This window comes from Silene latifolia, chromosome X (assembly GCF_048544455.1).
Source record: "Silene latifolia isolate original U9 population chromosome X, ASM4854445v1, whole genome shotgun sequence".
In the NCBI taxonomy this organism is placed as follows: Eukaryota; Viridiplantae; Streptophyta; class Magnoliopsida; order Caryophyllales; family Caryophyllaceae; genus Silene; species Silene latifolia.
In genome coordinates this window covers 139,012,330-139,037,457 of record NC_133537.1, presented here as the reverse complement: position 1 = coordinate 139,037,457, position 25,128 = coordinate 139,012,330, and positions in this window count along the sequence as shown.

The window sequence follows — 25,128 nt, the reverse complement described above, 5'->3', positions numbered from 1 at the left end:
TGAAAGAATTGACATACCCCTCCCTCACCTTGGAATTTTTGAGTTCCTTGAAAGTCACAAGGGTGGAAACTAGAACTCACATCGAGTTTCGTCTTGCAAATGTTGATAGATGCATCACTTTTGGTAATTAAGTAAGATTTTAGGCCTTAGTGATACCCCGAAATATACAAAGCTTCCCGACAACAATGACCCCGCTCCTCTTTGGGAGGCAAATTCCGGAAAGAAATTTGTGCGCTTTCATGATTGTCGTGCTCTATTAATCCACCATCCGGGCATTATAGTGTGGCATAAGGTCATTGGGAATACTTTGATAGCAAGAAATGGCACTAATCATCTTACCAAGCTCGATTGTGTTCTTCTTGAGTCGGCCTTGAACATAGGAAGGGAATATACTAAGCCATATAATGCTCTAAGACTTTTGGTTGAACGATGGCTTAATGTCGATTATGGTAAAGAAGGCACCACTTTTATTGCAAATGGAGGACTAGTTACCCATTTGGCCAAGCACTGTAACCCAAATTTCAACAAAGACAACACTTATGTAGCGGTTAAAGAAGGTCTTCTCATCGATATGGATACCATGATTCACAAGTTTAAGTGGGTCAAGCATGATCCTCTTGACACCAAATATGGGTGGTTAACCAATGAAGCTAGATCCGACCAAACTACCTACTTCCACTCTCCGAGGAGACCGAGTAAATTATTCAACAACAAAGAGGCGAGATTGACGAGCCCTCCTCCTCCATTGTCACACCACCCTACCCATTTGAGTATCACGAGTTCAAACCCAAGGATGTCGAGGTAGGAAATGATTACATGACTCTACTCATGAGGGAAATGCACAAGCAAGCTTACAATGATAGAGTGGATGCTTACAAAGCCCAATATCCGCCCCTCCTACATCTAGCTAGGCAAGGACTTCTTGATTCATCATGTCCTTTGCCTAGTTGGGCAGATAGGGAAGTTTTCTTTCCTAGCACCTCTAGTGGTGGAAGACCAGGTGGAGAGGGGATTGTTGATGAGGGTGTTGATGAAGAAGGTGAAGAATAAGAGGTTCAAGAGAATGTTGAAGAAGAAGAAGCTCAAGAAGAGGAAGAAGAAAGTGAGGAAGAGCAAGGAAGTGAAAGTGGGAGTGGAGATGATTCCACATCTATGGAGGAAAATGATGATAATGATGATATGATGGAGGATTAGCAAACCTTAAAGGCTCCTACATTCTTTCACCCCTCTTATGGTTTGTCTACTTCTTTTATTTTCTTTATTGTATTTTGATCATTTGTTTATGGAGTCCTAGCAACAAGGAGGACTAACACCTTGGCTTCATTAAGGTGTTCTTTTCATTGTTCCCACTTGTAAAATCCAAAATGACAATTTGTAGTTTCATACATTGCATTCTATGTGCATGAACTACCCCGAAATTCAAGACATTAGAAATAGTGTCTATTTTGGTTTGGGGAAGTCCATGCATATGCATCGGGAGCTAATTTAAATTATGCTCTTCGCCATAACAAAAACACATGCATCATGTAGTGTAGCTTAGTATAGTTTGCATTTAGTTTAGAAATCATGCATCATGCTTGCATAATTTCCTATCGTATTGGCCATTGAGGATAATACCCATACTAGAGTGGGGATGGGAAATTCTAACTTGATTTTTATTCAAAAATCCAAAAAAAATCAAAAAAATTCGAAAAATCCAAAAAAAATTGAAAAATCCAAAAACATGTTCATTTCCTTTATAGTGTAGTCTTGTATATATTGTTTGTATATATTGTGTTTGTTCATCCTTGTTCACATTGATTGACTACGCCACATCCGAGGCATGAGGATATTGAAGATCGCATGGTATGATCTTTCCAATCTCCTTTTTCCTCTTTATGTTAATGACTATGTGGCTTTATTTTGATTGATGCGGTAAAAACAATGTGAATTTAGGATTGCATTTAGATTATTTGGCATACTAGTTGGTAGAATCATATGCATTAGGATGTATAAATGTTAGTTTCATCATGGCATGTAGTTTGCATGTTAGAAAAATTTTGTGAAACCGTCTACTTGGAAAGCTTGACAAGTGTACATAGGCCCTAGTAGATGCTTTTTCTCCTTAAGACTTTGCTTGTTAGAATACTTGTAAAACACCCTAGGATGTGTCATGCTAGTATCCTTTGACCCATGGATTAAGGCCTAGTCAAGAGTACCTTGTGGTGTGATAACTCCTTGGCTACCGTTTATTCTAAGGTGACCCTTGAAACCATGCAACCATCATTCATCCATGTTCTACCATATCTTTGTCATCAAAGGGAATGGGCACAAAAAGAAATTGTTCAAAAATTTAAGTTCAAGAAAAGAAAAGAAAAAGTTTGCAATTGCATCAAAAGAAAAGAGGAGTAACAAAAATGAAAACTCCTATGCTTCAAATATAAGGCACCCTCATTACTAATTGGGGTGACTTTGAAAATGTTCAAAAGAAAATGCAAAAGTTGAAAGTTGTCAAGTATTGAAATGTCAAAAAAAAAGAAATGGCAAAAAGAAAGTGTTCTCAAATGTTATATGCCACAAGAAATTGGGGGGAAAAACAAACAACAAAGCAAGCTCCCAAATGAAACTCAAATTCTATCGATCCCTTTATCCATCGTATCCACTTTTGTGCATGGTAGAGAGGGGACGACCCTTCTTCTTGTCTAGGCAAGAGGGAGAATTCCGCGATTCTCCAGTGTTTCTAACACCATAAGGAGTCTACTCTTGAAAAAAGCATTTGACGATTGAGGACAAAGGTACCCTAGCTTGACACAACTTGGAGGTGATTTATTGGTATCCTTCTAGGCTTAGTAGTTTGAAGAAATTTCATCTATAAAGGAGTGTGTACCCTTAAACTGCTTCCCTTGTAGATAATTTCCGCCACTTAGATGAGGAAAGTGGCTATTCTTTTGTAGATCCATCCATTACTTGATTTTGTGTGCTTTAATGTTTGGATGTGTCGCCATTTTGGCAAGACTCACCTTGCCTTGCAAGATGGCATCCTACCTCATGATTGTCTTGTTGTGAGTTGAAGGGGCGGAGTGAGACCCTCTAATTGTCTCATGTCGGCTATATTAGTAGGATAGTTTAAATAAGGGTCCTAGTTTTGTCACCTCTTTACTCGGGACGAGCAAAGGTTCGGTTTGGGGATATTTGATGTGACCATTATTTGAGCATATTTAGTCCCCGAATTAGCCTCGTCCCTATGCTTTTTAGTGCATATTTGGGTCATTTACTATCTTTAGTCCTTTGTTTTGCATATTATTTGAGGTTTTGTTTCCTTGGTAGGAGAGGAGTGCAAACCTTGCATTTGCATGGCAAAATAGAGCTAAATTGATCGAATCTAATAACCAAACATCAAGGAGAAGACAAGACTAGAAAGCCTTTGTACATATTATAGTAGATGGGCAATGATGAAGAAATCCTTGCATCCCCGACTAAATCCCGGAGGATTATTGGAAGAAGAGAGGAAGAAAAGAAGAAAAGAAAAGCTATGACCAGATCCGCTCGTCCAGCATAGCAAGACGCCCGTCCAACACTTCATGAATTCGAGCGTCTCTACGATAGGGACGCCCGTCCAGCCACCCCAGAATCCGCTCGTCCCGACCCCTTGGACGCTCAGATTCTCTTACATGCCCATACGTCATCTTCTTCCCTCCATAAAAGATGCGCATATTTTTGAAAGACCGGCAAAAAGGAGACTCGCATCTTTTCTGAGAGGAGCGATTCCTCAAGGACTTAATCGTCATTTAAGCCCTTAGTAAACCCTAATTTGTGCACCTAATCCCCACTATAAATACCCCATTAGTCTAATTAGATCAATCATGTTCTTCTTATCAATCTTTAGTGTAGTTTATATCATTCTAATCTCTTCTTAATCTTGTAATCAACTTCTAATCAAATATTAATACAAATCTCATTTCCTTAATTTCTCTTTTGTTCATCTTTTCTTTTGGGTAATTGAAGATTATTTGGGTTATTATTGGGAGATTGACAACCTTCCAATCATTCATCAAGTACTTCTATTATTCTTAGCTTTAATTTGGAATCATTAGTAGGTATAATTCTTTTAATCCCTTTTTAATTATTGTTAATCTTTCTTACTTGTTCATCATGTTTTGCTTTGTTAATGTGATTGACAACCTAGTTAACATGTTAAACTTGATAATGAGTGAGTAGTTTCCTTAACTAGGGTTAATGGATAATTAGGGGAAATCAACATGGGGGATGATTCATGCTTAATTTAATATGTTTTCATAATTTATTTGCTTGCTTGTTGTGATCTCAACTTATGCACATGTTATGTTTGATGAAATGCGAGCCTATGAATCCTTGCATTTTTTACCCATCACTTACCTTTTCAATGAGACTTGTAAGATATAAACCAACTCGAGTCTCATTAGACCATGCATATAGTTGAGTAGGGAGGATTAAGTCGACTTGTAGGTGTTGTACAATCTAATCGATTCGGCTCCGGGACCCAAACCTTCCTAGGATTGTAAGATATAAACCAACTCAATCCATCACAACAATAATTGCTTGCTTATAATTTGAGAATATGTTTGTATGATCAATTCCCATGAATCCCCTATGACCCCATGACACCCTAGTGCTTTTAATCAATTGTTTACATCTCATTTTAATCATCTTGCTTGTTTAATTTTATTGCTATTTAGTTTAGTGATCTTCTTATCTCAACCCAAATCGTGACACCCCTAGACACCGCTACTTGCAATCGAAAATCCTACATCAATACCCGTCCCTTGGGATCCGACCTTTACTTGCCTCTTTACTAATAGTAGAGTTGTTTGTGAAGTTATAAATATTGTTTTGGTCTAGGTGCTCCTAATGACAAGTAACCGAAAATTAAGCTCCAAGTGAGTCCGACCAGCATTCAACCGGAGGAATTAAGGAGCATTAAGACATAACATTGGATTTCTTTACAAATTTTACTCCCTTATTCTTATATAAAGGGTGTTGATCAACACACACTTCCTACACCATTTTCTTACTCTTATTTCAGTCCTTAGATTAGAATAAAATGTAGGTTAGATTTCTTTTATGTTATTTACATTTCCTTTAGCATTTCAATATTGTATTACAATTTCCATTCAAGCATTTGTTCTTCAATTCCAAGTTTCATTTCCAATTATTAAGGTAATTCTATTTCTTGTATTGTTCTATTATTTCCTTTGTCATTTCCATTTACTAATTATCATGTTTACTTTATCATTTGTCATTAGTTTAGTTTACATTATGCATGAGTAATTCACTAGTTTAGGGAATAAGGGAAACCATGCATGAGTAGTTCTTGCAATTGTTAAACTAGGATGTTTTAATATCGTTTCATTGTTTCTTTCACATGTTTGCATTGTATTGTTAGTCTTTGATTGTTGGCCACTTTCTTAGATTAAATTTGTTAATTCACTTTTATAAGTCGAGAGGCACGAAATTGAATTAGACTAAACTGTTAGAAATCTATATCTCATTATACTCAACATATTCATATATGTGATGAATTAATTTAGTCATAAAATTAAATATTGATCTTATGCATGCAAACAAGAATAAGGATAAAGAAGAAGTCGTCATTCTTACAATGAGAAATCGGATAAATGGGCACAAATGAGTTCGCCTACTCATTTGTTCTTGAGCTTCCTAAAATGGAAGAACAAAGGATTCAAGTAGAGAATCCTTCCCAAGGAATGATACTCAAGATAACCTCTTAATAAAATTAATATTATTAATACTAGAACAATATTAATTTAAATGAAATTGACCCAAAAATATTTATTTTGGTCTCTTAATTTCGGTTAAGAGAAGGGAGAAAAGAAGTGATTTTTATCTCTCTAAAAACTCTATATTTTTAGATGATGGAATGAAAAATACACTAGCATTCAAGTAGTGTATATTAGACAAATTATAGAGAAAAACCCTTTGGCATTTCTCTATGAAAAACCGGGTAGGGGGGGTGGTATTAGCCAATGCATGATCAAGTTGCTCTTTACAAAAACAACTAGGTTTGCATGGCTATGTATTAGGTTAAATGATTATGTTTTCCACTTAATTAATCAACACAATATTTATCCTAATACACCCTAAATTTCGGTGCATATAGTGTAAAATGAGAAATCCATTTTATACATTATTTTGTCAATTTGTCACATGTAACATGTTTCATGACATTAGGTATATCAAATGTATTTTTAACAATTAAAAATCAACATATTAATAAAATATGTCACTTATAAAATTAACCTAGTAATTCATAATTACTTGTACCGTAGTGGGTTCCCGAGTCATAAAATACAACATTCTGTATTTATATTAATCAATTCATTCTGTTTCAATTGTTTCCGTAAACAATAATTTCATCTAAGTAATAAAACAATTCGATTACTTAGACCGTATCTAATTTAATCAAATTACAATGAGACACGTAAATATTACTTCAAAAATCGTCCGTCAATTTTAAGTAATTTAATTAACCCGTATCGTCATACGATTAATTAAATAATCAATTAAGAGTGTTACCCTTTAGGTATGACCTAAGGGGATCAACTGATCACCACCGTCGCACGACAGTAATATCAAACTCTAGTCAGCCAATCATTACCGATATGTGTGGACCAGTTGACATTAAAATATTACTTCCCACATGTATTCATAAAATGAGACTTAAACATGTGATCATCATGATCGACAGTTGTGATCGCATTATTGTCGGAGGACACATATTCCAACAATATCCCACTTGTCCTCGACAAGTGTGCGTCACCAATTCTCTTGTCCTATTACTATCTCCCACTCAATGCAAGGTATCTTTTAGGTCGTACTTGCAAGTGATCATATCGAGAGTGGTTTCCTCGATTTGGAGAATAACTAATTGACCGGATTTATCTACCATAGATATCTTCCGAGCGTGGCCACGCATTTCCAGTTCATTACTCCTCGAGTGGCCCTGAGATATTGTTATAACCCTAACTAGGGGTGGACAATTCCTATCGCACTCATTCCCTTCGACTAGCCACAGCCATCATAACCCAAAATATGCCCATTTGACCCCATTTACGAAGGTCGTAGTAACACAAATCAAAGTTAATCTGAAACTGTGCCATCTTAGGCGAACAGTCTTTAGTCAAAAGAATCGACTCATTAGAATACTATAGTAGCTCTTGCCACGACCAGGCTATATAAATTTGCCAGAACTCTATAAGCGGTCATAAGGCCCGACATAGTGTTCATAACAGTCTGCCTATGTGATCGACTAGTCATTCTCATATGACTCCATGGCACTTGAACTTGCCATCAATCGCATCACACTCTAGTCACTTCGAGACGTCACCTCATGTAAGTAACTATGGGCGAATACAATGCTTAATCCATGTTCACTTTAACGGGGTTCAATTGTCTCTACAACCCGTTTGGATGTAACAAAGTATAAGGTGAGTTAATAATAACTCAAACGACGAATGTCGACATCACATCTGGGTAGTCAATACCATATTACAACCTGTGATGTACATCGTAAGTGTGTAAACACTAGTCGATTGCAATAGAAGTTTAACATACCATGTGTCCATGTGTTCAAACTTCTTTTATTGCAATTTCCTTTATATTCATGTTATCTTTCTTAGCATGAACCTTACTAAGTACACATATATATATATAGGTTCCCAACCTAGGTTTGAGTTCTTTATCTTGAAAGAACTTTCTGGTTGTTTATCTCATAACCAACGAATTTGTGTCCATGTGATCGCATTATTGTCGGAGGACACATATTCCAACATAAACATGTGTTAGTAGAACGACCCGGACATAACGAGAATTCTCTAGGACCCGACTTATGGTTGACACTAATATCGAAAGGTGGGTGTCTTTAAGCCTAAACAATTAACAATTTTATCAACTCCTATGTTTAACTTGAGCATTTACATATTTTGCATGTGTGACCCGACCTCTCTAGACTATTTCTTTATCATTATTATTTTCTTCCATTATCCAACCAATCAATCATTTATTAACCGACTTGATAGAATTCACCCCATAACAACTAATTAACAACTCCCGTCTCCTTGTGTTCGACCCCTATTACTACATTAATTTGTGTCTAGGGTATTTATCTTTGATTAGGTGTGTGGAAAAGCATATCAATTATTATTATTATTATTATTATTATTATTATTATTATTATTATTATTATTATTATTATTATTATTATCTATTCCACCTACCTTAGATATTTTACATATTAAATTATTATATCCTATTTCCTAACAATTTCTTAAAAGCTTCCTTATCACTATATATATACTTCCTTCACCCATCACCTTAGATTTTATTTCTCACAATTACAAATCACAAAATATAGAGACGGAGTTCAGAGAGATAAAAGAGAAGGAACTAGAAACAGAAGGGAAAACATTCATCTTAAGATTAATTGGTAAAATCTTATTTTCATCTTTTAATCAATTGTTTACATACGTAAGTTTGACCATTGCCACGCCTTTGCCCAACCACCATTGAACACCACCGTGACTGACTGGAGGGGCTTTGACCGGGGTTGACCAGGCGTTGACCGCCTTGACCAAGGGTTTGACCGTGCGGTTTGAGTGTGTTTTTTGGTGATTTTGGGGTAGATTCTTGTCTTAATAATTATTGTATTGATAGATTAGTAATTGTATGCATAATATTGCTTGTCTTAGGTGACGATTTTATTGAGGAACATTATTACATTGGATGGCTTTGCAATTTATTTAGAGTAATTGCTGAAAAGGTAGGTTATAATCTACTTAACTTGAATGTACTTTTATGATAATTAATATTTGGATTTTGATTGGAATTGAGTATTGATTATTGGATGATTATTGACGAGAATTATTATTGTTAATCAATTGATTAAATAATATCCATGTTGAATATATAGTTTATTAGATACTTCACTATTTTATTTCCGTCGCGAGTATTGAATTTAATTATTTCTATTAAGTATTTTGGTTAAGCATATTGTAATGAGGCCATTAAACATTATTTATTTAAAGTACTGTGGTTTGTTTTACTTTGTTATTCACTACTTCGGGCAATCAGATATGGTAACAACTTCTTTTATTTGAGAATGTCTAGCTAAGGCTCCTGGATAAATGAGGGTGTTACATGTGCAGTGACGGAAGGGTGAAGATATTGGACAGAAAGACCATGAACTCTAACCCAAAGCGGAACCAATGTGAAATTCATACTTACCACGTCATCTTATGAAGGACCATAATACTACCTTCAATATTAATAACTCTATGCTGACAAAAGTGCTCATAATCAGCAGGATGAGTGAATTCAAATACAAAATAAAGCTTCATAAAGTAGAGTTGGCAACATGACGTGGTTGGTCTCTCGCCAACAGCATCCAACGACAGAGGGATCTCAATCGACCCCGGGGCGGCAACTTTTGTGGACGAGTCTTCCTCATCATCGCCTATTATTTTACTATTGTTTAGAGCCAGCTTGACGTAATTAGGGCCGCCGACCTCAAGGCTCTGGTTGCTTAACATTAGTTTTGCATCAATTATATTTTATCATCTTTTAAAGCCTTTTTGTAATAACAACATTTTAAACGGGATAGTCATGCAATTTGCACGGAATTAAAACAAGTGGGTGTTGAAATGAAAAGGAGAAAGTGAGAAATCACTTGCATCGTTGAATAAATTGGAAAAAGGGGATATTTTACGGTGTACCCTCGAGTTTTTCAGTTTTCTATGTTGTACCCTCCTTTTTTTATATTCTTCGTTATACCCCTAAACTGCTTACTTATTTCTCCATCATGACCTCGCTTAACTCTTCATTAACTTTATCACTATCAAACAAACCGTATTTTGACCTTTATTCTGACTCATTAATATTGTATCACCATCTTATATGAGAATCATCACAAATTACTTTTAATAAGTACAAATATTATTAAAAACATCTCATATGATTCATGAGATGATAATGGAGATTTGTTGAATTTTTAGTTAGATCTGTATAGTATTTGGTGGGTAAATGGACGATTCGGCGAACTAATAAGTAAATGAGTAGGTTATTAACTAACTTGAATGGTCAATAAGCTATTTAATAGACCATGAACTCTAACCCAAAGCGGAATCGATGTAAAATTCATATTTTCCACGTTATCCTATGAAGGACCATAATACTACCTTCAATATTAATAACTCTATGCTGACAAAAGTGCTCATAATCAGCAGGATGAATGAATTCAAATACAAAATAAGGCTTCATAAAGTGGAGTTGGCAACATGACGTGGTTGGTCTCTCGCCGACAGCATCCAGCGACGGAGGGATCTCAATCGACGGCGGCAACTTTTGTGGACGAGTCTTCCTCATCATTGCCTATTATTTTACTGCATAGGGCCTGCTTGACGTAATTAGGGTTGTCAACCTCGAGGCTCTGGTTGCCTAACATTAGTTTCGCATCAATTTTATTTTATCATCTTTTATTATAAGCCTTTTTGGTAATAACAACATTTTAAATGGGATAATCATGCAATTTGCACGGAATTAAAACGAGTGGGTGTTGAAATGAAAAGAAGAAAGTGAGAAATCACTTGCATCGTTGAATAAATTGGAAAAAAGGGGATATTCATATAGAGTTCAGGGTATAGCGGTGCATAGGGATGGCAATTATGGCTCAAACCGAACCGAACTCGAATCGAATCGAAGGAAAACAATTCGATTCAAACCCACCCATTAAAACCCCATCCCCGATCCACTATTAAAAACCCATATCTATATCCACCATTGGGAAAACCCGAACCAAATTCAAACCCAATCCATTCATACCCGAACCCGATCCATTCGGATATTATTGAAAATTTAGGCTTTATTATGTTGGAGTAGTGTCCTCCACAATAAGTGTGTTTACATAATAAATCTCGTAAAAGGAATATCAGGGATTTATTTACTTATTTGTCAGCTGGTCATCGTTAATAGGTAATGATTGGCTGACTAGAGTTTGACATTACTGTCGTGTGACGGCGGTGATCAGCTGATCCCTTTAGGTCACACCTATAGGATGACGCCCAAATAGAATAAATTAATTGTTTGTATAAGATACGAGATAATTAATTCCTTGTATTATTTGACTTTTAATTAGTCACGTAAATGTATTACTTGATGACGGGTTACGAACTCGGGACAAGGAGATTTATTATTTAATTATGTGATATTTAAATAATAAATTTATTAGAATTTATTAATTAATTGTTAATTAAATAATTTTATACGATATGTGTATATATTTTGAGGTGGAATTAATTAGCTATTAAATTTTACAAGAGATTGTAAAATTAGCTAAATGGGTTAATATTGACACATTGTATGTTGATAAAATGGTCTTATGATTGCTTAATAGTTAAGTAGTCATTGGTAGTTAATTTATATTATTTAAGTGTTAAATAAATTAAATTAATATTTAATTATGTAAGATAATTAAATATAAGACTTATAATCATTTGTGGGGCAAATGTCGAAAACTGAAATGGACCAAAAGTAGTCCACATATACTGGTTTTTTGAGGACATCACAAGTGTCCTTTAGGTGGATTTTTCCACATATAATTGTCCCCTCAAATTGCCTATAAATACCATTGAAACTCCACCATTTCTCTAGTTGGAAAATTTTGAAGAAAAATTGGTCTAGGTTCATATACACTACCTAAAGACCAAAATTTTTCTTCTTATTTTGTTCATCTTTTATATCAAAAGCATATATAAATATTAACTAATAATATTATCAAAGTAATAATATTTATTAGTACATCAAATATACAAATAAAAAAGGTTTACTACTACATATATCTAGTTAGTATTATAGTAGTATTTTGGGTTGATTCTTGGGTGCATCCTTAGGAGACCATCTTTTGGTGGTTTATTGTCTTGGAGGATCATCCATTTTCATAGCTCAAGAACAACATCAAGGAAGGAGTCCTTGAGTTGTGCCCAAAACTTGCCTTATACAATGTAAGGAACTTTTGTCTTAAGATGGTTTAATACCATCTTTTATACTTTTATTTGCATGCATGTAGATTTAGACCATTTTAAATTAATTTATACTTTTAATATCATAAGATGAGGATTAATATGGTCTAAATAACTAACAAGTGGTATCAGAGCATTGTTAAATACATGCATGTTGTCTTAAGACGATTTTAATAATTTATGAGATAAATTAATAAAATTGATATTATAATACTAAAATTAGTTTTATCACATAATATAGTCTTGCACGTAAATAATCTGGTCTTAGAATGATATGGGACGAAAATTTTGATTTTTGTTAATTTATTTACTTTTTATGGCTTAAAATGGCATAAAATTGGTTAAAAATGCATTAAAATTAATTAAGAGTTAATTAAATTTGGTTGCATGTTACTTTTATGCATGTTTATTTAGAAATAACCACTTGCATGTTCTATTTATGAGATAAGTAGATACTTTAAATTAATGTGATTAATTGTAACACCCCCATTTATTTAGGAGCCTTTAGCAAGACATTCCCTATAAATAGGACTGTTACCATCTCGGTTGCCCGAGGTAAATGATACAAATTAAAACAAACCAAAGTACTTTAACTGAAAGAATGGTTTTATTACATTGCCAACCGATTAAATATAAAACTTAACATTACAATTTATTACGCAGCGGAAATAACATAAATAAAGTTGTATAAGTCAACTAAGTGATCTAGACAGCAACTATGGTCCAAGTCGAGCTCACATCCCAATGCTCCCAAGTCAGTTAATCTTTAGTACCACAAATCTGCTCCCATTATAGTTCATCACAGGTGTTCACGAATACACGGTCAACCACGAGGTTGAGTAGGATAAAATACATTAAAACAACCAATCTCTCACAATCACAATATTCCAATCTCAACTGTTCACATGTCACATCTCGACATCAACTATCCACGTTATCCACCAGAGACTAAGCCTGGGGCCTTCCAATTATTCACACACGTTATCCACCAGAGACTAAGCCTGGGGCAGTCCAATTCTCATAAACCATTCCACAATATAATCGTATAAAATATACATAACTCCAACAATTAACAAAGTTAATCACTCAATTAGCTTAATTAAATAAGCAGTCATAAACCAATCATCCTTTCAATACATTCTTGTATTAAACACGCAAACCGGATATAGTTGAGTAGATTATCCTACCTCGAAAGCAAGCACTCCAATTACGCAATCCAAGCAAAGCAAATCAATCAACTAACTCTTCAACAACCCGTCACCTAACAAATATAATAATTATTCAATTATAAATTATATTCATTATTTTAATCAATTATAATTTAATTATATTAATTATGTTATCGTGTAAATTATTACGTAAAATCCGTCTTAATTATCGGTCAAAACCCGTATCAAACTATACAAACTAAACCAATGTTCAACCCGTGTTAAATAATTAAACTAATTGTAAAACAATTATACGATAAATACGGAGTTATTATATTTAAATCCCGACTTCTCAAAACTCCTGTCAACACCCGAGTTACCCGACTAACAATTTAAACTCGGGTCCCTCACCCAAATATTATAATATAATAATGTGTATGATCACCCTACTCACGTGTAAAACCAATTTCTATACACGACAATTCACCCCGCATCCCTCTAACACCCCATACAACCACACGACGCAACCACCTGATACCCACCATGAGCACCGCAGCCACCACCCCGTGAGCCACCACTACACCCAACCCCCTTGCCACGCACCAACAACCAGCAGTAACACCACACACGGCTGCCCTACACGTTCTAGAAACAACAACCACCAATACACCGAAAACCCGACATCGACAAATACCCTGTAAATAACGCCTCGCCAACACCTCCATGGCCACCACTACCACCTCTTGCCATCACCGTTGACGCCACTGTCTCACAGTGACTCCAGGGGTGGTCCCCTTTCCTCTGTACAACCACTAATGCGGCCACAGTACCCGTCTTAAGGCAGCCACGACAACCCCTCTGCTTTCCCCTGTTTCACCGCCACCACCGCCACAAACCTCCATATCCGACCACCAAGACACCACCAAGGTGGTCGACTAACACCCCTGGTCCCAACCAATCATAGCCCAGGTCAGGTTAGGTCCAATTGGTGGGTCAAATAAGGGTTCGATTCCCCTGGTTCAAACCCGCTATAGCTTAATCCCGCCACCTTAAGACGCCCAATAACCACCAAGGCCAGGTTAGAGACGGTCAGAGAAGGGTTAGACGGAGTCATGGTGGTCCAATTCTAGCCTAGGTTCAAAGTCACGATTCTATGGTTGTTCATACGGTGGTATATGGTGGTGTTAAAGTCTATGTTAAAACGTTATAACAAAAACAATTGAGTTTAAGACGGTTTACCTTTTATCGCTAATAGCTCTTTAATTCTCTCCTTCTTTGTTTTAGATTTCTTCCTTCTTCTTTTATAAATTATTTTTCAGATTTCTTTATATTTATAACTAGGTTTAGGATGTGTAACACATTAATTAGGAAACTATTATAAATTACCTTATTATTATTATAATTATGAAATACAATTATTATTATTATTATTATTAGTATTACTAGTATCACTATTATTATTATAGCATATTTACCAAGTATTATTATTATTCTATGAATTATCATATATTGTTATTATTTGGTTGTCATCCCGACTCATTATTCTATTAACTTATTAATTATTTTCGTCTAACAACATAATCCGCAATTATTATAATTAATAATTAATAAATATAACTAATCTATATAACTTATAAAATATATAAATATAATTAAAATACGGAGTATTACAGTCTTTCCCCCTTAAAATGAACTTCGTCCCGAAGTTCACCCAAAAATGCTACAAAAGCCTCATAAAACAATCCACACATCTGAATGTCATTTCAACTCACTATCATTGCAACACAGTTAACTTTCTTAATCATAATCATTATCATACTTATCAAAATGTATCAAAAAATTAACTCAAAACACGAAAATGTATCACAAAATAAACTTAAACATGAGGTGTCACATTCTACCCTTCTAAAAATCAACTTCGTCCCGAAGTTTCGAAACTACTACATTTCATTAAATTAAAACTACTAACAATATAAAACTTATATAAATGATAAGAGTCTAATCCCCTCAATAAACTAGTTACCCTTTTCCTCATTCCCTTGTACTGTACCAGCTGTTCCAAATATCTTCCCACCATTACTCTGATCACCTCCATTGCCTTGCCTATTGTTGTAGCTCCTCTGAGTACTCCATTGCCCTACATTTCTATTGCTCCATGCACTTTGTACCGGAGTTTGATAGTTCCTTTGGTTTTGACTCCCATAACCTCCATTTCCATTGCCACCTCCTTGCTTGCCCAAATTTACTCTACAATCTATGATCTTATGGCCCAATTTACCACACCTGAAACAACTACCAACAAAATCTCTACTAGCCACCGACCGACCATCACTCCCACGGCTCACTCCTCCCATTGGTGCACTACTAACAAAGTAAGAGTGATATTGGTTAGAATTTTGTTTCTTACTCCCAACATTCTCACTAGAAGACTCACCTTTCTCTTCTCTCTTTCCCTTCTTTCCCTTCTTCCTCCTCCTTCTCCCTCCTCTCTTCTTTTAACATATCTCGCAATCCTCTCCGCGTGCCCACTCGATAAACATCATCCATGGTACTTGGCTGACCAGCTGCAAGCCTCCTCTTAATAGTGGTTGTTAATCTCTTTTCAAATCTGAGTGCCAACATCTCACCACTAAAATTCAAATCAGCTACATATTCTGACAATTCCATAAACCTGTTATAATAAGTCTCTACTGTCATCTCATCAGTCATCTTGAAAGAATCAAATTCAGCTCTCATCTTACTCCTAATATGTTCTGGCACAAATACAGCTCTCATAGTCTCCTTAAAACCCTTCCAAGTGATAAAAGGTTCATCACTGTCCCTCCAAGCTTCCCTTAAGACCTCCTTACTACGATTCCACCACAAACCCGCTTTTCCCCTCAAATAGTAAGCAGCTTGATCTACTTGCATCTCCGCAGGACATCCTAGCAACTCAAAAAGGTTATCAAACTCCCTATGCCAATCTCCTAGTAAGGATGGTTCACCTAATCCGTTATACTTCGTCGGGTTGTGCCTTGCAATACTAGCACTCATTTTTGCTGGATCCTGAACTGACCCCTTAGCCTTCAATGTCGCAGTCAAAGCCTCATTCATAACTATCAAACGGTCAATCTCCTCTTGGGACATGGTAGAGGGTGTAGGTGTAGATCTCTTTGGAGGCATAGTTCTATAAAAGGAAAACAAGACAACATAAGTTTCTACCCGAGGAAAGATGGCTTAATATTTTAAATATTCTACACTTACAAAGATAAGGTCTGATCAATTCTATCCTTTATTACCCCCTACATAGGTCCTCCTATCATCACTCTCACCTCCCAATTATCATAGGTTAATAACTGATAAAACATTTATATTAAACTTTTGGTAAAACTCGTGTTTTCAGAAATCAAAGTCAAGCTGTAAATTTCAAAAATCACCATTAAACAACCGTTACATTTTACATTGAGTTTTTGTACTTTACAGAAAATATAAAGAGTCTTTAAAGCATGAGAAAAAGAATCAAGTCCAAATCTCGAATAATCAATTTATAAAGATTTTTACAATTCAGTGGGTCGAAACAAAACCGATCAGCAAAAAGTTAAAAATTTTAAGTCAAGTGGTAAAAATCACTATTAATTTTCAAAAATTCAACTTATAACGTGGCTTATCAATTTGAAAACATATTTGAGTCCTTTAAATAGTGGAGTTGGAATTAGGTAAAAATATTAAGTACAAATTAAATGAGAAGTTTTACAAAATCGTTTGTCGAAAACTTCACTGTACAGGAACTTTCTGACCACTGTCCACTAAATTATTTATTTCTCCCAACCCATAAAACTTTTAAACATGAGACCAACGGCATTGGTAAGCTAACTCACTAGGTTATCACTAATAAAAATATCAACCTTGTATGATAAACGGAGGTGAAATGGAAACTAAATCAAATAGGGGTAAAATTTGACGAAATAAGGTTCAGCTCTAGGTTTCTTTTTACTAGGTCACAAGCCCTTATTAACACCCTCGTACTTCTATATCAACACAACTTGGTCAATAAACTTTCACACACGACTAGTATATACTCTAAAGTATTCATATCATAAGCTTAATCATTTCATAATATATTTTAAATAACATGGCTTTGGGATTCACACAACCGCATATCACTAGACATGATACTACTATCACACAACATCCAACCACATAATCAATATCAATTTGTAATGACTTTCATGCTTATGATCAAAACAATTCAACATCACATCATTATTTTATCTATCCCGTCCTCCTTAAAATCAAGGTTACGTTCCGTAACACTGGTCATCAACAATACACATTCAATCAATAAAAACAATACACCTTCAAGTCAAGAAATGAATCCTAAGAGATACTCAATATTTATTTTAATTTTCCCCGCACTTAGTTATCTCTCGAGGTAAACGGTTCGAAACTGGAAGGGTCGGGGTTCGGAGTGAGGGTACCTTCTCATCCTAAGCCAAAAAGGGCTCTTAACAGTTTCTACCCGGGTTCATTTTATTAGACACATCCTAAGTTCATTTATTAAATTCATTGGTTAAGCCTGAGGATCGTTTTGCTCTGATACCACTTTGTAACACCCCCATTTATTTAGGAGCCTTTAGCAAGACATTCCCTATAAATAGGACTGTTACCATCTCGGTTTCCCGAGGTAAATGATACAAATTAAAACAAACCAAAGTACTTTAACTGAAAGAATGGTTTTATTACATTGCCAACCGATTAAATATAAAACTTAACATTACAATTTATTACGCAGCGGAAATAACATAAATAAAGTTGTATAAGCCAACTAAGTGATCTAGACAAAGAACTATGGTCCAAGTCGAGCTCACATCCCAATGCTCCCAAGTCAACTAATCTTTAGTACTCAAAATCTGCTCCCATTATGGTTCATCACAGGTGTTCACGAATACACGGTCAACCACGAGGTTGAGTAGGATAAAATACATTAAAACAACCAATCTCTCACAACTGTCAATATTCCAATCTCAACTGTTCACATGTCACATCTCGACATCAATTATCCACGTTATCCACCAGAGACTAAGCCTGGGGCCTTCCAATTATTCACACACGTTATCCACCAGAGACTAAGCCTGGGGCAGTCCAATTCTCATAAACCATTCCACAATATAATCGTATAAAATATACATAACTCCAACAATTAACAAAGTTAATCACTCAATTAGCTTAATTAAATAAGCAGTCATAAACCAATCATCCTTTCAATACATTCTTGTATTAAACACGCAAACCGGATATAGTTGAGTAGATTATCCTACCTCGAAAGCAAGCACTCCAATTACGCAATCCAAGCAAAGCAAATCAAATAACTAACTCTTCAACAAACCGTCACCTAACAAATATAATAATTATTCAATTATAAATTATATTCATTATTTTAATCAATTATAATTTAATTATATTAATTATGTTATCGTGTAAATTATTACGTAAAATCCGTCTTAATTATCGGTCAAAACCCGTATCAAACTATACAAACTAAACCAATGTTCAACCCGTGTTAAATAATTAAACTAATTGTAAAACAATTATACGATAAATACGGAGTTATTATATTTAAATCCCGACTTCTCAAAACTCCTGTCAACACCCGAGTTACCCGACTAACAATTTAAACTCGGGTCCCTCACCCAAATATTATAATATAATAATGTGTATGATCACCCTACTCACGTGTAAAACCAATTTCTATACACGACAATTCACCCCGCATCCCTCTAACACCCCATACAACCACACGACGCAACCACCTGATACCCACCATGAGCACCGCAGCCACCACCCCGTGAGCCACCACTACACCCAACCCCCTTGCCACGCACCAACAACCAGCAGTAACACCACACACGGCTGCCCTACACGTTCTAGAAACAACAACCACCAATACACCGAAAACCCGACATCGACAAATACCCTGTAAATAACGCCTCGCCAACACCTCCATGGCCACCACTACCACCTCTTGCCATCACCGTTGACGCCACTGTCTCACAGTGACTCCAGGGGTGGTCCCCTTTCCTCTGTACAACCACTAATGCGGCCACAGTACCCGTCTTAAGGCAGCCACGACAACCCCTCTGCTTTCCCCTGTTTCACCGCCACCACCGCCACAAACCTCCATATCCGACCACCAAGACACCACCAAGGTGGTCGACTAACACCCCTGGTCCCAACCAATCATAGCCCAGGTCAGGTTAGGTCCAATTGGTGGGTCAAATAAGGGTTCGATTCCCCTGGTTCAAACCCGCTATAGCTTAATCCCGCCACCTTAAGACGCCCAATAACCACCAAGGCCAGGTTAGAGACGGTCAGAGAAGGGTTAGACGGAGTCATGGTGGTCCAATTCTAGCCTAGGTTCAAAGTCACGATTCTATGGTTGTTCATACGGTGGTATATGGTGGTGTTAAAGTCTATGTTAAAACGTTATAACAAAAACAATTGAGTTTAAGACGGTTTACCTTTTATCGCTAATAGCTCTTTAATTCTCTCCTTCTTTGTTTTAGATTTCTTCCTTCTTCTTTTATAAATTATTTTTCAGATTTCTTTATATTTATAACTAGGTTTAGGATGTGTAACACATTAATTAGGAAACTATTATAAATTACCTTATTATTATTATAATTATGAAATACAATTATTATTATTATTATTATTAGTATTACTAGTATCACTATTATTATTATAGCATATTTACCAAGTATTATTATTATTCTATGAATTATCATATATTGTTATTATTTGGTTGTCATCCCGACTCATTATTCTATTAACTTATTAATTATTTTCGTCTAACAACATAATCCGCAATTATTATAATTAATAATTAATAAATATAACTAATCTATATAACTTATAAAATATATAAATATAATTAAAATACGGAGTATTACAGTCTTTCCCCCTTAAAATGAACTTCGTCCCGAAGTTCACCCAAAAATGCTACAAAAGCCTCATAAAACAATCCACACATCTGAATGTCATTTCAACTCACTATCATTGCAACACAGTTAACTTTCTTAATCATAATCATTATCATACTTATCAAAATGTATCAAAAAATTAACTCAAAACACGAAAATGTATCACAAAATAAACTTAAACATGAGGTGTCACATTCTACCCTTCTAAAAATCAACTTCGTCCCGAAGTTTCGAAACTACTACATTTCATTAAATTAAAACTACTAACAATATAAAACTTATATAAATGATAAGAGTCTAATCCCCTCAATAAACTAGTTACCCTTTTCCTCATTCCCTTGTACTGTACCAGCTGTTCCAAATATCTTCCCACCATTACTCTGATCACCTCCATTGCCTTGCCTATTGTTGTAGCTCCTCTGAGTACTCCATTGCCCTACATTTCTATTGCTCCATGCACTCTGTACCGGAGTTTGATAGTTCCTTTGGTTTTGACTCCCATAACCTCCATTTCCATTGCCACCTCCTTGCTTGCCCAAATTTACTCTACAATCTATGATCTTATGGCCCAATTTACCACACCTGAAACAACTACCAACAAAATCTCTACTAGCCACCGACCGACCATCACTCCCACGGCTCACTCCTCCCATTGGTGCACTACTAACAAAGTAAGAGTGATATTGGTTAGAATTTTGTTTCTTACTCCCAACATTCTCACTAGAAGACTCAGCCTTTCTCTTCTCACTCTTTCCCTTCTTGTCCTCCTTCTCCCTCCTCTCTTCTTTTAACATATCTGCAATCCTCTCCGCGTGCCCAGCTCGCTGATAAACATCATCCATGGTACTTGGCTGACCAGCTGCAAGCCTCCTCTTAATAGTGGTTGTTAATCTCTTTTCAAATCTGAGTGCCAACATCTCACCACTAAAATTCAAATCAGCTACATATTCTGACAATTCCATAAACCTGTTATAATAAGTCTCTACTGTCATCTCATCAGTCATCTTGAAAGAATCAAATTCAGCTCTCATCTTACTCCTAATATGTTCTGGCACAAATACAGCTCTCATAGTCTCCTTAAAACCCTTCCAAGTGATAAAAGGTTCATCACTGTCCCTCCAAGCTTCCCTTAAGACCTCCTTACTACGATTCCACCACAAACCCGCTTTTCCCCTCAAATAGTAAGCAGCTTGATCTACTTGCATCTCCGCAGGACATCCTAGCAACTCAAAAAGGTTATCAAACTCCCTATGCCAATCTCCTAGTAAGGATGGTTCACCTAATCCGTTATACTTCGTCGGGTTGTGCCTTGCAATACTAGCACTCATTTTTGCTGGATCCTGAACTGACCCCTTAGCCTTCAATGTCGCAGTCAAAGCCTCATTCATAACTATCAAACGGTCAATCTCCTCTTGGGATATGGTAGAGGGTGTAGGTGTAGATCTCTTTGGAGGCATAGTTCTATAAAAGGAAAACAAGACAACATAAGTTTCTACCCGAGAAAAGATGGCTTAATATTTTAAATATTCTACACTTACAAAGATAAGGTCTGATCAATTCTATCCTTTATTACCCCCTACATAGGTCCTCCTATCATCACTCTCACCTCCCAATTATCATAGGTTAATAACTGATAAAACATTTATATTAAACTTTTGGTAAAACTCGTGTTTTCGAAAATCAAAGTCAAGTCAAATTTCAAAAATCACCATTAAACAACCGTTACATTTTACATTGAGTTTTTGTACTTTACAGAAAATATAAAGAGTCTTTAAAGCATGAGAAAAAGAATCAAGTCCAAATCTCGAATAATCAATTTATAAAGATTTTTACAATTCAGTGGGTCGAAACAAAACCGATCAAAGAAAAAGTTAAAAATTTTAAGTCAAGTGGTAAAAATCACTATTAATTTTCAAAAATTCAACTTATAACGTGGCTTATCAATTTGAAAACATATTTGAGTCCTTTAAATAGTGGAGTTGGAATTAGGTAAAAATATTAAGTACAAATTAAATGAGAAGTTTTACAAAATCGTTTGTCGAAAACTTCACTGTACAAGAACTTTCTGACCACTGTCCACTAAATTATTTATTTCTCCCAACCCATAAAACTTTTAAACATGAGACCAACGGCATTGGTAAGCTAACTCACTAGGTTATCACTAATAAAAATATCAACCTTGTATGATAAACGGAGGTGAAATGGAAACTAAATCAAATAGGGGTAAAATTTGACGAAATAAGGTTCAGCTCTAGGTTTCTTTTTACTAGGTCACAAGCCCTTATTAACACCCTCGTACTTCTATATCAACACAACTTGGTCAATAAAATTTCACACACGACTAGTATATACTCTAAAGTATTCATATCATAAGCTTAATCATTTCATAATATATTTTAAATAACATGGCTTTGGGATTCACACAACCGCATATCACTAGACATGATACTACTATCACACAACATCCAACCACATAATCAATATCAATTTGTAATGACTTTCATGCTTATGATCAAAACAATTCAACATCACATCATTATTTTATCTATCCCGTCCTCCTTAAAATCAAGGTTACGTTCCGTAACACTGGTCATCAACAATACACATTCAATCAATAAAAACAATACACCTTCAAGTCATGAAATGAATCCTAAGAGATACTCAATATTTATTTTAATTTTCCCCGCACTTAGTTATCTCTCGAGGTAAACGGTTCGAAACTGGAAGGGTCGGGGTTCGGAGTGAGGGTACCTTCTCATCCTAAGCCAAAAAGGGCTCTTAACAGTTTCTACCCGGGTTCATTTTATTAGACACATCCTAAGTTCATTTATTAAATTCATTGGTTAAGCCTGAGGATCGTTTTGCTCTGATACCACTTTGTAACACCCCCATTTATTTAGGAGCCTTTAGCAAGACATTCCCTATAAATAGGACTGTTACCATCTCGGTTTCCCGAGGTAAATGATATAAATTAAAACAAACCAAAGTACTTTAACTGAAAGAATGGTTTTATTACATTGCCAACCGATTAAATATAAAACTTAACATTACAATTTATTACGCAGCGGAAATAACATAAATAAAGTTGTATAAGTCAACTAAGTGATCTAGACAGCAACTATGGTCCAAGTCGAGCTCACATCCCAATGCTCCCAAGTCAACTAATCTTTAGTACCTGTCAAATCTGCTCCCCATTATGGTTCATCACAGGTGTTCACGAATACACGGTCAACCACGAGGTTGAGTAGGATAAAATACATTAAAACAACCAATCTCTCACAACTGTCAATATTCCAATCTCAACTGTTCACATGTCACATCTCGACATCAATTATCCACGTTATCCACCAGAGACTAAGCCTGGGGCCTTCCAATTATTCACACACGTTATCCACCAGAGACTAAGCCTGGGGCAGTCCAATTCTCATAAACCATTCCACAATATAATCGTATAAAATATACACAACTCCAACAATTAACAAAGTTAATCACTCAATTAGCTTAATTAAATAAGCAGTCATAAACCAATCATCCTTTCAATACATTCTTGTATTAAACACGCAAACCGAATATAGTTGAGTAGATTATCCTACCTCGAAAGCAAGCACTCCAATTACGCAATCCAAGCAAAGCAAATCAATCAACTAACTCTTCAACAACCCGTCACCTAACAAATATAATAATTATTTAATTATAAATTATATTCATTATTTTAATCAATTATAATTTAATTATATTAATTATGTTATCGTGTAAATTATTACGTAAAATCCGTCTTAATTATCGGTCAAAACCCGTATCAAGCTATACAAACTAAACCAATATTCAACCCGTATTAAATAATTAAACTAATTGTAAAACAATTATACGATAAATACGGAGTTATTATATTTAAATCCCGACTTCTCAAAACTCGTGTCAACACCCGAGTTACCCGACTAACAATTTAAACTCGGGTCCCTCACCCAAATATTATAAAATAATAATGTGTATGATCACCCTACTCACGTGTAAAACTAATTTCTATACACGACAATTCACCCCGCATCCCTCTAACACCCCATACAACCACACGACGCAACCACCTGATACCCACCATGAGCACGACAGCCACCACCCCGTGAGCCACCACTACACCCAACTTCCTTGCCACGCACCAACAACCAGCAGTAACACCACACACGGCTGTCCTACACGTCCTAGAAACAACAACAACCAATACACCGAAAACCCGACATCGACAAATACCCTGTAAATAATGCCTCGCCAACACCTCCACGGCCACCACTACCACCTCTGGCCATCAGCGTTGACGCCACTGTCTCACGGTGACTCCAAAGGTGGTCCCCTTTCCTATGTACAACCACTAATGCGGCCACAGTACCCGTCTTAAGGCAGCCACGACAACCCCTCTGCTTTCCCCTGTTTCACCGCCACCACCGCCACAAACCTCCATATCCGACCACCTAGACACCACCAAGGTGGTCGACTAACACCCCTGGTCCCAACCCATCATAGCCTAGGTCAGGTTAGGTCCAATTGGTGGGTCAAATAAGGGTTCGATTCCCCTGGTTCAAACCCGCTATAGCCCAATCCCGCCACCTTAAGATGCCCCAATAACCACCAAGGGCAGGTCAGAGACGGTCAGAGAAGGGTTAGACGGAGACATGGTGGTCCAATTCTAGCCTAGGTTCAAAGTCACGATTCTATGGTTGTTCATACGGTGGTATATGGTGGTGTTAAAGTCTTTGTTAAAACGTTATAACAAAAACAATTGAGTTTAAGACTGTTTACCTTTTATCGCTAATAGCTCTTTAATTCTCTCCTTCTTTGTTTTAGATTTCTTCCTTCTTCTTTTATAAATTATTTTTCAGATTTCTTGTATTTATAACTAGGTTTAGGATGTGTAACACACTAATTAAGAAACTATTATAAATTACCTTATTAATATTATAATTATGAAATACAATTATT